At 46.8% G+C, this 8,010-nt stretch overlaps 1 pseudogene; it reads left to right on the top strand.

Moving 5' to 3' along the window:
- The first annotated feature begins 6,418 nt into the window (after positions 1–6,418).
- LOC124608014 lies at positions 6,419–6,535 on the top strand (annotated as a pseudogene).
- The last annotated feature ends 1,475 nt before the right edge of the window (positions 6,536–8,010 follow it).

Below are 8,010 nucleotides of genomic sequence, written 5' to 3'. Positions count from 1 at the left end.
ACGTAGTTGTTGTAAGCACCATCCCATCTGTGCCCCATAAACGGAAACTAAGAAACTTTCTGGCAGATTAAAACTATGTGCCGGACTGAGACTCGAACTCGGGACCCGAGTTCGAGTCTCTGTCCGGCACACAGTTTTAATCTGCCAGAAAGTTTCATATCAGCGCACACTCCGCTGTAGAGTGAAAATTTCATTCTAGAAACTAAGAAGTAAACGCAAGCTGTCATCGATACATGTTATAACTCTGTTCCCGTAGCTTGCTCTCGTTGGAAATCAGGGAAGTCTCTTATTCGTAATAATCTTCAACTAGCATACTGTGCGGCCAAATACGCACAGTGGAAGTCACGTACAAACACAGCGAGCGAATGATCAGTGTAACCACCTGAAAATAGCTGCAGTGTTTAAATGTGTCATTGTAACCATTGACGAACGTCTTACTGTTGAAAATGTTCCTCATGCTACCAAGCACAGGGTTTCCTTACTTCTGAAAGGGCTGCGGATGTTCTGAAAGTTTCCGATAAGTAATGCCAAGCAGAGGAAATATGTGAGTGTGTATATGTGTGTGTGTCTAGGACGGGCTGCGTCACTGTTCCCGGAAACGCCACAGTCAAGGTAGCATGCCAGCGAACGACTCACAGAGGGATATATTGGCGCGCGTGCGGCCTGCCACGACTGCCAGACAATCATAGGACTCCTTAAGAACCCATTCACATTCCGCTCTGGTTCCTGGAAATGTAGCCACTAACACCGAGGGTCTTGGCAGTGCCACTATGACACGTCACAAGCTATCTGTAGTGCCTGCTGTCGACTAACTGAGGAGGAAGAGGAGGAGGAGATTAGTGTTCAACGACTCGTCGACAACGGGGTAGACGGAGCACAATCTCGGATTAGCGAAGGATGGGGAAGGAAATCGCCATGCCCTTTCAAAGGAACCGTCCCGGCATAGGCCTTAACCGATTCATGGAAATTAAGGAAAACCTAAATCAGGATGGCCGGTCACGTGTTCGAACCGTCGTCGTCCCGTATGCGAGCGCAAAAGTCGCTGTTTCTTCATAACTTCAGGCAATCTGCTTTCGTTGGCAGAGCCATTCGAATGATGTATCTCTTGAAAAACCCAAGGAATGCTTTTATTGAAATTTTAATGGAATATAATTGATTGTCAATGCCGTCTGAGTCATTAAGAATTTTAACAATAGTGACGAAGAAACATCGAAACCGCTGACGTACTTTCATACAAAAAATGATGAACTCTAGTGCATATTTCCAAAGTACTCAGTCATGGTAAATAGGCGCGAATGTTCAGTATACAATGCGCAGGTTATACTGGACCCGAGGTGACGAATAATCGAAAGTAATTTTGCTGTACTCCAATTTAAATTATTTTGCGTCCCTCGTGCGCGACGGATATTGTCTGCAGCCGGCCATCGCAGCGTCCGCGTTATATCTCCAACAAAAACACACAAAAATTCTGTGATGCACTTGTGGTGTAGAGACCCACGGCGTCTCCAACATTTCAAAAGTAAAATTTCTTCCACTCCATTAGGCCGTCTCGTACAGCAACCGCATGTAAAATATTTGGATTAAAAACAGTCTTGATTGCAACTTACTCTTTTAGTAACTGCACGTTTCGCCTTCGTGGGGTATCTTCAGTTTATCTTAAGATTTTCCTTTTACAGCATATTAAAATAATCAAACGGCTCTGTGCTAGACTGAAGCACACGTCGAATCAGATGAACTCGCCGACACTTGCTGGTACGACTTTATTAAAATCTCTGGCGTTAGTTAACAAAAGAATAAGCTGCAACAAGGGCTGTTTTTAATTCAGATTTCAAAAATCGCTTCTTAATTTTAATTAGGGATACAATTAGGTGCATTTTCTTGAAACGGGTAAAAATTTCCCATCTTGGGAACAGTTTCAAACTTATCACGACGTAACTCGTAATGTACTGAACTCGCCAAAATACTTTTTTTTTTTAAATTACGAAAGTACCCCGGTTGAAAATGGTTCTTTCCTAAATCTCGTAACGGATTACGTTTGCTACGCGTGGGCTTCGGAAAATGGCTTTTTTTTTTTTTTCTTTTGCAGATTTGTCGCTGTCTCTTACTAAATACCAAATTTAAAAATTCTATCAGCCACATACAATTACGTAAAAATTCTTAAATTCACGTATAAATCTCCATAGACTCTCGAAGCATGTGAAAAAGCTGCCGGCCGTGTGGCCGAGCGTTTCTAGGCGCTACAGTCTGGAACCGCGCGACCGCTACAGTCGCAGGTTCGAATCCTGCCTCGGGCATGGATGTGTGTGATGTCCTTAGATTAGTTAGGTTTAAGTAGTTCTAAGTTCTAGGGGACTGATGACCTCAGATGTTAAGTCCCATAGTGCTCAGAATAGTGCTCAGAGCTATTTGAACCATTTTTTGTGAAAAAGCTGTTTTTAATTTTAGTTAGAGCTGTAGTTTTTTTTCGCTGAAAAGGCGAAATTTCGCGTTCAGAAAAGTTTCGTACTTGAGAAATGGTGGCAGGCAGAATGCTTTGCGGAGTTTAAGCCAGTAGACATTGGGAGCCGACCGTGCTAGGATCCCATAGGTGTGTAATGGTGGTGGGGGTAGTCCAGCCCGCTGCCTGTCAAATGCCATCTGCTTTAAATCGAGCTAAACGTTATGTTGATTGTCACAGAATTACGAATACAACTATAACCGAAATGAGTGGATTATTATTTAACATTTATTGGAAAAACTGTGAGATCCCTTGTTCTGCGCCGGCCGTTGTGGCCGAGCGGTTCTAGGCGCTTCAGTTTGAAACCGCGCTACCGCTACGGTCGCAGGCTCGAATCCTGCCTCGGGCATGAATGTGTGTGATGTCCTTAGGTTAGTTAGGTTTAAGTAGTTCTGAGTTCTAGGGGACTGATGACTTCAGATGTTAAGTCCCTTAGTGCTCAGAGCATTTGAACCAACCTTGTTCTGCGTGAACAGATGTGGGTACGACGGAATGGCCGTTTCAGCGGTTAATTGTTGCTGTGAACAAAGAAGTGCTAAATCAGGCGCTGTCTGGTTCTGTCCCGTTAAGTTGAATGTAATCTGTGCACTCTTCACTGATAAGCTACTTTCTATCAAGAAAAAGATAACATTACAATGTCTTCTTATCGCACTTTAACCGTCTACACAGATTTCGGCGTTGGGCGAGAAAGCTCACAGCAAATAAAAAGCACCGGATTTCAGAGATCAGTTTTGAACGAATTGTGCTCTCGTTGTACGCTATTAACGTAAAATGTAATCATAACCATTTTCACATAAGCTGTTCGATTGATATAAATACATTACTGAACGGCACTGGTCAATTTTCCTTTTGTCACTGATCTAAGGTCAGTTGGACAGTAGAGCTGTTCAACCGAACATCTCGTGCACCAATGGTTGCGTCTTCCATAGAATTCATGAAGGCTGCAGTGCCCGAAAGGAAAATTCTATTGTTAGTAACATCGGCAGCGTGATTATTAGAGAAGGAAAAAGGGCTGAAGCACAACGACCTAGTGATTTGTTATTTGTTAAATTCAGCAGTCTGTTGAAAATGAATCGGAGGTAGCACGGGATCCCGAACAAGAATGACAAATCCGTATTTTAGCTAGTATTTCGTATACAGCTCGCCGAAAACTCATTCACGAAATTAATGTAACGTGACTACGTAAACAGCCAACTGGATAATTAAAAAATTTGGTGAATAGCTTAGGGAAAACGTAAACGTCTCCATCGAATTCATGAAGCCCGCCAACGATGGCAGATTACAGAACGGTAATATATCATGCCGTGTGCCCAACGCCGTTTACGATTAATCTGGCGAGCATTGTAAACAATTTCGACGAATTATTCGGTCACTTAGAGCGCCACAGATGAGGCCAGTACAGCATCTATCAGACAGGAACAAGCGAGCCATTCGTGCGACATAGCCGCCTGCCTACAATAATCGTTAATGGCCCGCTATCGAGACAATACGGAGCTATAAGACTAAAAAAAAGTCATATAGTCTTCCAAATCTATCATCTGATGCTACTCGTGGTTCTACAAAGTTACGTCAAAATACAAAATAGTTGATAATTATAAACAAAACTATTCTCATTGCTTTCTTAACCTATAGTGAAATACTCCCTTTGAAAAAAATCTAATGAGATTTAATGATACTTCATTTATTGTTTCTCAATACATTCATAATTTATAAGAGGTTTTGCCTTACGTTACGATAATCCCTCCTCTGTGTTCTGATAGAACAAGATATTCATTTAGAATGGTTTTGGTAAACTACTAAGAAATTCAGCACTGTTAAAATATATTTTCTTTCCGACTGTGACATTCAGTTCAACAGGTATTCATCCCTAAGCAATATTTCTACATGTTTTCTGAAACAGTGTTCGTTAGTGTATTCAGATTACACACTGCCGGAAAAAATTTGTACATCATTTTCCAAGGTTCCAATTCACTCAACATTTATTGTTGCAACAGTACACATGCACACCGTATTCAAGCCACAAGTGGCTCTTCGGGACCATCCGACAGCCGTGCCATCCTCAGGTGAGTATGCGGATAGGAGGGGTGTGTGGTCAGCACACCGCTCTCCCGGAAGTTATGATGGTTTTCTTGGACCGGAGCCGCTACTATACGGTCAAGTAGCTCATCAACTGGCATCACGAGGCTGCGTACACCCCGGAAAATGGCAACAGTGCATGGCGGCCTGGATGGTCACCCATCCAAGTGCCGGCCACTCCCGACAGCGCTTCGGTGATCTCACGGGAACCGATGTACCCACTGCGTCAAGGCCGTTGCCAACAGTACACATGGAGGACATGATTACATTTATAGATGAATAGCACAGGCAGTTCTGGGGTATCAGGAACCGACCCATGCTGAAACACCCGTATTAGAACATAGTGTAGCCTCCACGGGCGGTAATGTATGCGCTAACTCTGTTATCTAGTCAATCGTATAAACAGCGAATGTAGTCTAGGGATAAGTTATGCCACGCCTGCTCGACCTGTTCACCTAGTTCTGTAGAATTGTTGGTCGACAAGTCGGACAATTCACTCCTCTTCCAATCATATCCAATACGAATTCAATTGGAGACAAGTCCGGAGATCATACTGGCCAGGGAGGTTGCTGCACGTATTGCAGGGCACTTTCAATTTCACAGGCAGTGTGTGGGCGAGCGTTATCCTGTTGGAACAACGCGTCACCTTCATGTTGCAAGAACGGCAAAAGAACAGGTCTAACAACAAATGGCTCTGAGCACTATGGGACTTAACATCTCAGGTCATCAGTCCCCTAGAACTTAGAACTATTTAAACCTAAGTAACCTAAAGACATCACACACATCCATGCCCGAGGCAGGATTCGAACCTGCGACCGTAGCGGTCTCGCGGTGGTCTAACAACATTCTGCACGTACCGAGCGCTGGTTCGCGTCCACTCCAGAGACACGAGAGTTGTAGCTTATCGCATCCTGGGGTGGGGACAGTGTATCTAGCACGAATACACTCTACGAGACAGCGCTCATCAGGTCAACGTAGTACGCGCGAATGACTATCACTTCCGTGCAGACAGAATCTGCTTTCATCGCTGAAGACCACGGCGCGCCATTCCATCTCCCAAGTGATCCTCTGACGGCACTAGTAGAGCCACACAGGTCGATGGTGTGGCTTGACTGGAGGGGGTTTTGGGGGGTGGGGTTGGGTTGTTTGGGGGAAGAAACCAAACAGCGAGGTCGTCGGTCTCATCGGATTAGGAGAGGATGGGGAAGTAAGTCGGCTGTGCCCTTTCAAAGGAACTATCCCGGCAATTGCCTGGAGCGATTTAGGGAAATCACGGAAAATCTAAACCAGTATGGCCGGACGCGGGATTAAACCGTCGTCCTCCCGAATGCGAGCGTGAGTAGAAGACGGGCTACAGGTGTGCGAGCCCGCAGTCACGCCGCCGATAATCGGTTCGTGTTGTCACGTCTTGGCTCACAAGCCCTCTCACCAGTGGTAGCTGTACGATTTGCAACTGCTGACCTTACAATACGACGATCCTGGGGGGCGTCTGCGCTGCGTAGGGCCCCCAGAACCTCGTCTACGTGTGCGAGAATGTTCACTTGACCACTGATACCAGCATCGTTGTACGACTGACGCGGCACGTCCATCTTGTGTGGCAGTTCTCCGAAAGGACCATCCCGCCAGTCGTAAGGCCACAATTTGACCCATTTCAAATTTGCTCAGTTGGCTGTAGGAAGCACGAGTGTGTCAGCGTGGTGTGGTTGCCTACTTGCTTCACACGTTTGCACCACACTGATCCTCTTGGTTGTGAGCATCCACAGTTACGGGGCAAACACAGATGGCGCTCTGGTCGCTATGGTGGACGATGTTGAAACTATTATCAGTATATGTATTGATCTCCAGGGCAACGGCCTCGCCGCAGCGGCTACACCGGTTCCCGTGAGATCACCGAAGTTAAGCGCTGTCGGGCGTGGTCGGCACTTGGATGGGTGACCATCCAGGCGCCATGCGCTGTTGCCGTTTTTCGGGGTGCACTCAGCATCAGGATGCCAATTGAGGAGCTACTCGACCGAATAGTAGCGGCTTCGATCAAGAATACCACCATAACGACCGGGAGAGTGGTGTGCTGCCCCCACGTCCCTCCTCTCCGCATCCTCCATGAGGATGACACGGCGGTCGGATGGTCCCGGTAGGCCACTCGTCGCCTGAAGACGGAGTGCTTTTATTAATCTCCAGGTGGCCTATGCCGTCATCTGAGTAAAATCGACGCCATCTTCCCAGGTGTACTATTTTTTTCTGGCAGTGTATTTCTCCTTTGAGCATAATTATGGGAAGACTCCAACCTCTGGATATGTACGACTGTTTTTTGCGCTATGTGTCCGCCAATGTCGTTGGTTCTTTCTTTTAAAATGTTTATATTCTGCTTCTGCTTCTACATACATCCTCCGCAAATCACCGTAGGGTGCATGGCGGAGGGTGCCCTGTACCCTGTTAGCCATTTCCTTTCCTGTTCTACTCGCATATAGACCGTGCGAGAAACGACTGTCTAAAGACCTCCGTACGAGTCCTGATTTCTCGCATCTTATTTTAGTGTTCCTTGTATGTATTGTATTGTATGATAACCGGGGGCCTAGAAACAACAAAGAGGCTCCGTCCCCGCCGCAGCCGCAGTGGTCCACAACCCCACGACGGCTACCGCAGTCCACCCCTCCGCCGCCCCAAACCGAACCACTCTTTTTTCAGAGCTATTGTGCGGGTCGGTCCCCGGTGGATCCCCCCAGGGAACGTCTCACACCAGATGGGTGTAATCCCTATGTTTGCGTGGTACAGTAATGGTGGTGTACGCGTACGTGGAGAACTTGTTTGCGCAGCAATCGCCGACATAGTGCATCTGAGGCGGAATAACGGGAACCAGCCCGCATTCGCCGAGGCAGATGAAAAACCGCCTAAAAACCATCCACAGGCTAGCCGGCTCACCGGACCTCGACACAAGTCCGCCGGGCGGATTCGTGCCGGGGACCAGGCGCTCCTTCTCACTCCGGAAAGCCGTGCGTTTGACCGTGGCGGCAGTAGAATCGTTCTGCAGTCGGCCTCAAATGCCAGGCGTCTAAATTTCCGCAATAGTGCTTTGCTAAAAGAACTTCGCCTTCCCTCCAGGGATTCCCACGGAGTTGGTGGGGATCCCAAACATTGGAGAATGCATCGCACTAGCATGGTATGCGCTGTCTCCTTTATGAATGGGCTTTTCCTGCACGTCCGCATTAACTTACATTGTGCAAGGCTGTGCGATTTCGTTCTGCACAGAGTCACACTCCGTCTTAATCTCTCAGCCTTTTTCAGCCGGGACAGCGGCGCGTTTCGCTGATACCGAGCTTCATCTAGAAAAGGAAGATAGCGAGAGCAGTACTAAACGAGTCATGCCCAGTTCTCAGCCTCGGCAGACAAATGCTGCAAGAATAAAAAAATTGAATCTCGGAGCTCGTTCTCGCGAAACA

This window comes from Schistocerca americana, chromosome 3, assembly GCF_021461395.2.
Source record: "Schistocerca americana isolate TAMUIC-IGC-003095 chromosome 3, iqSchAmer2.1, whole genome shotgun sequence".
NCBI classification, from domain to species: domain Eukaryota; kingdom Metazoa; phylum Arthropoda; class Insecta; order Orthoptera; family Acrididae; genus Schistocerca; species Schistocerca americana.
Note: the sequence above shows the minus strand (reverse complement) of the source record. Positions and strands in the feature narration are given on the sequence as shown.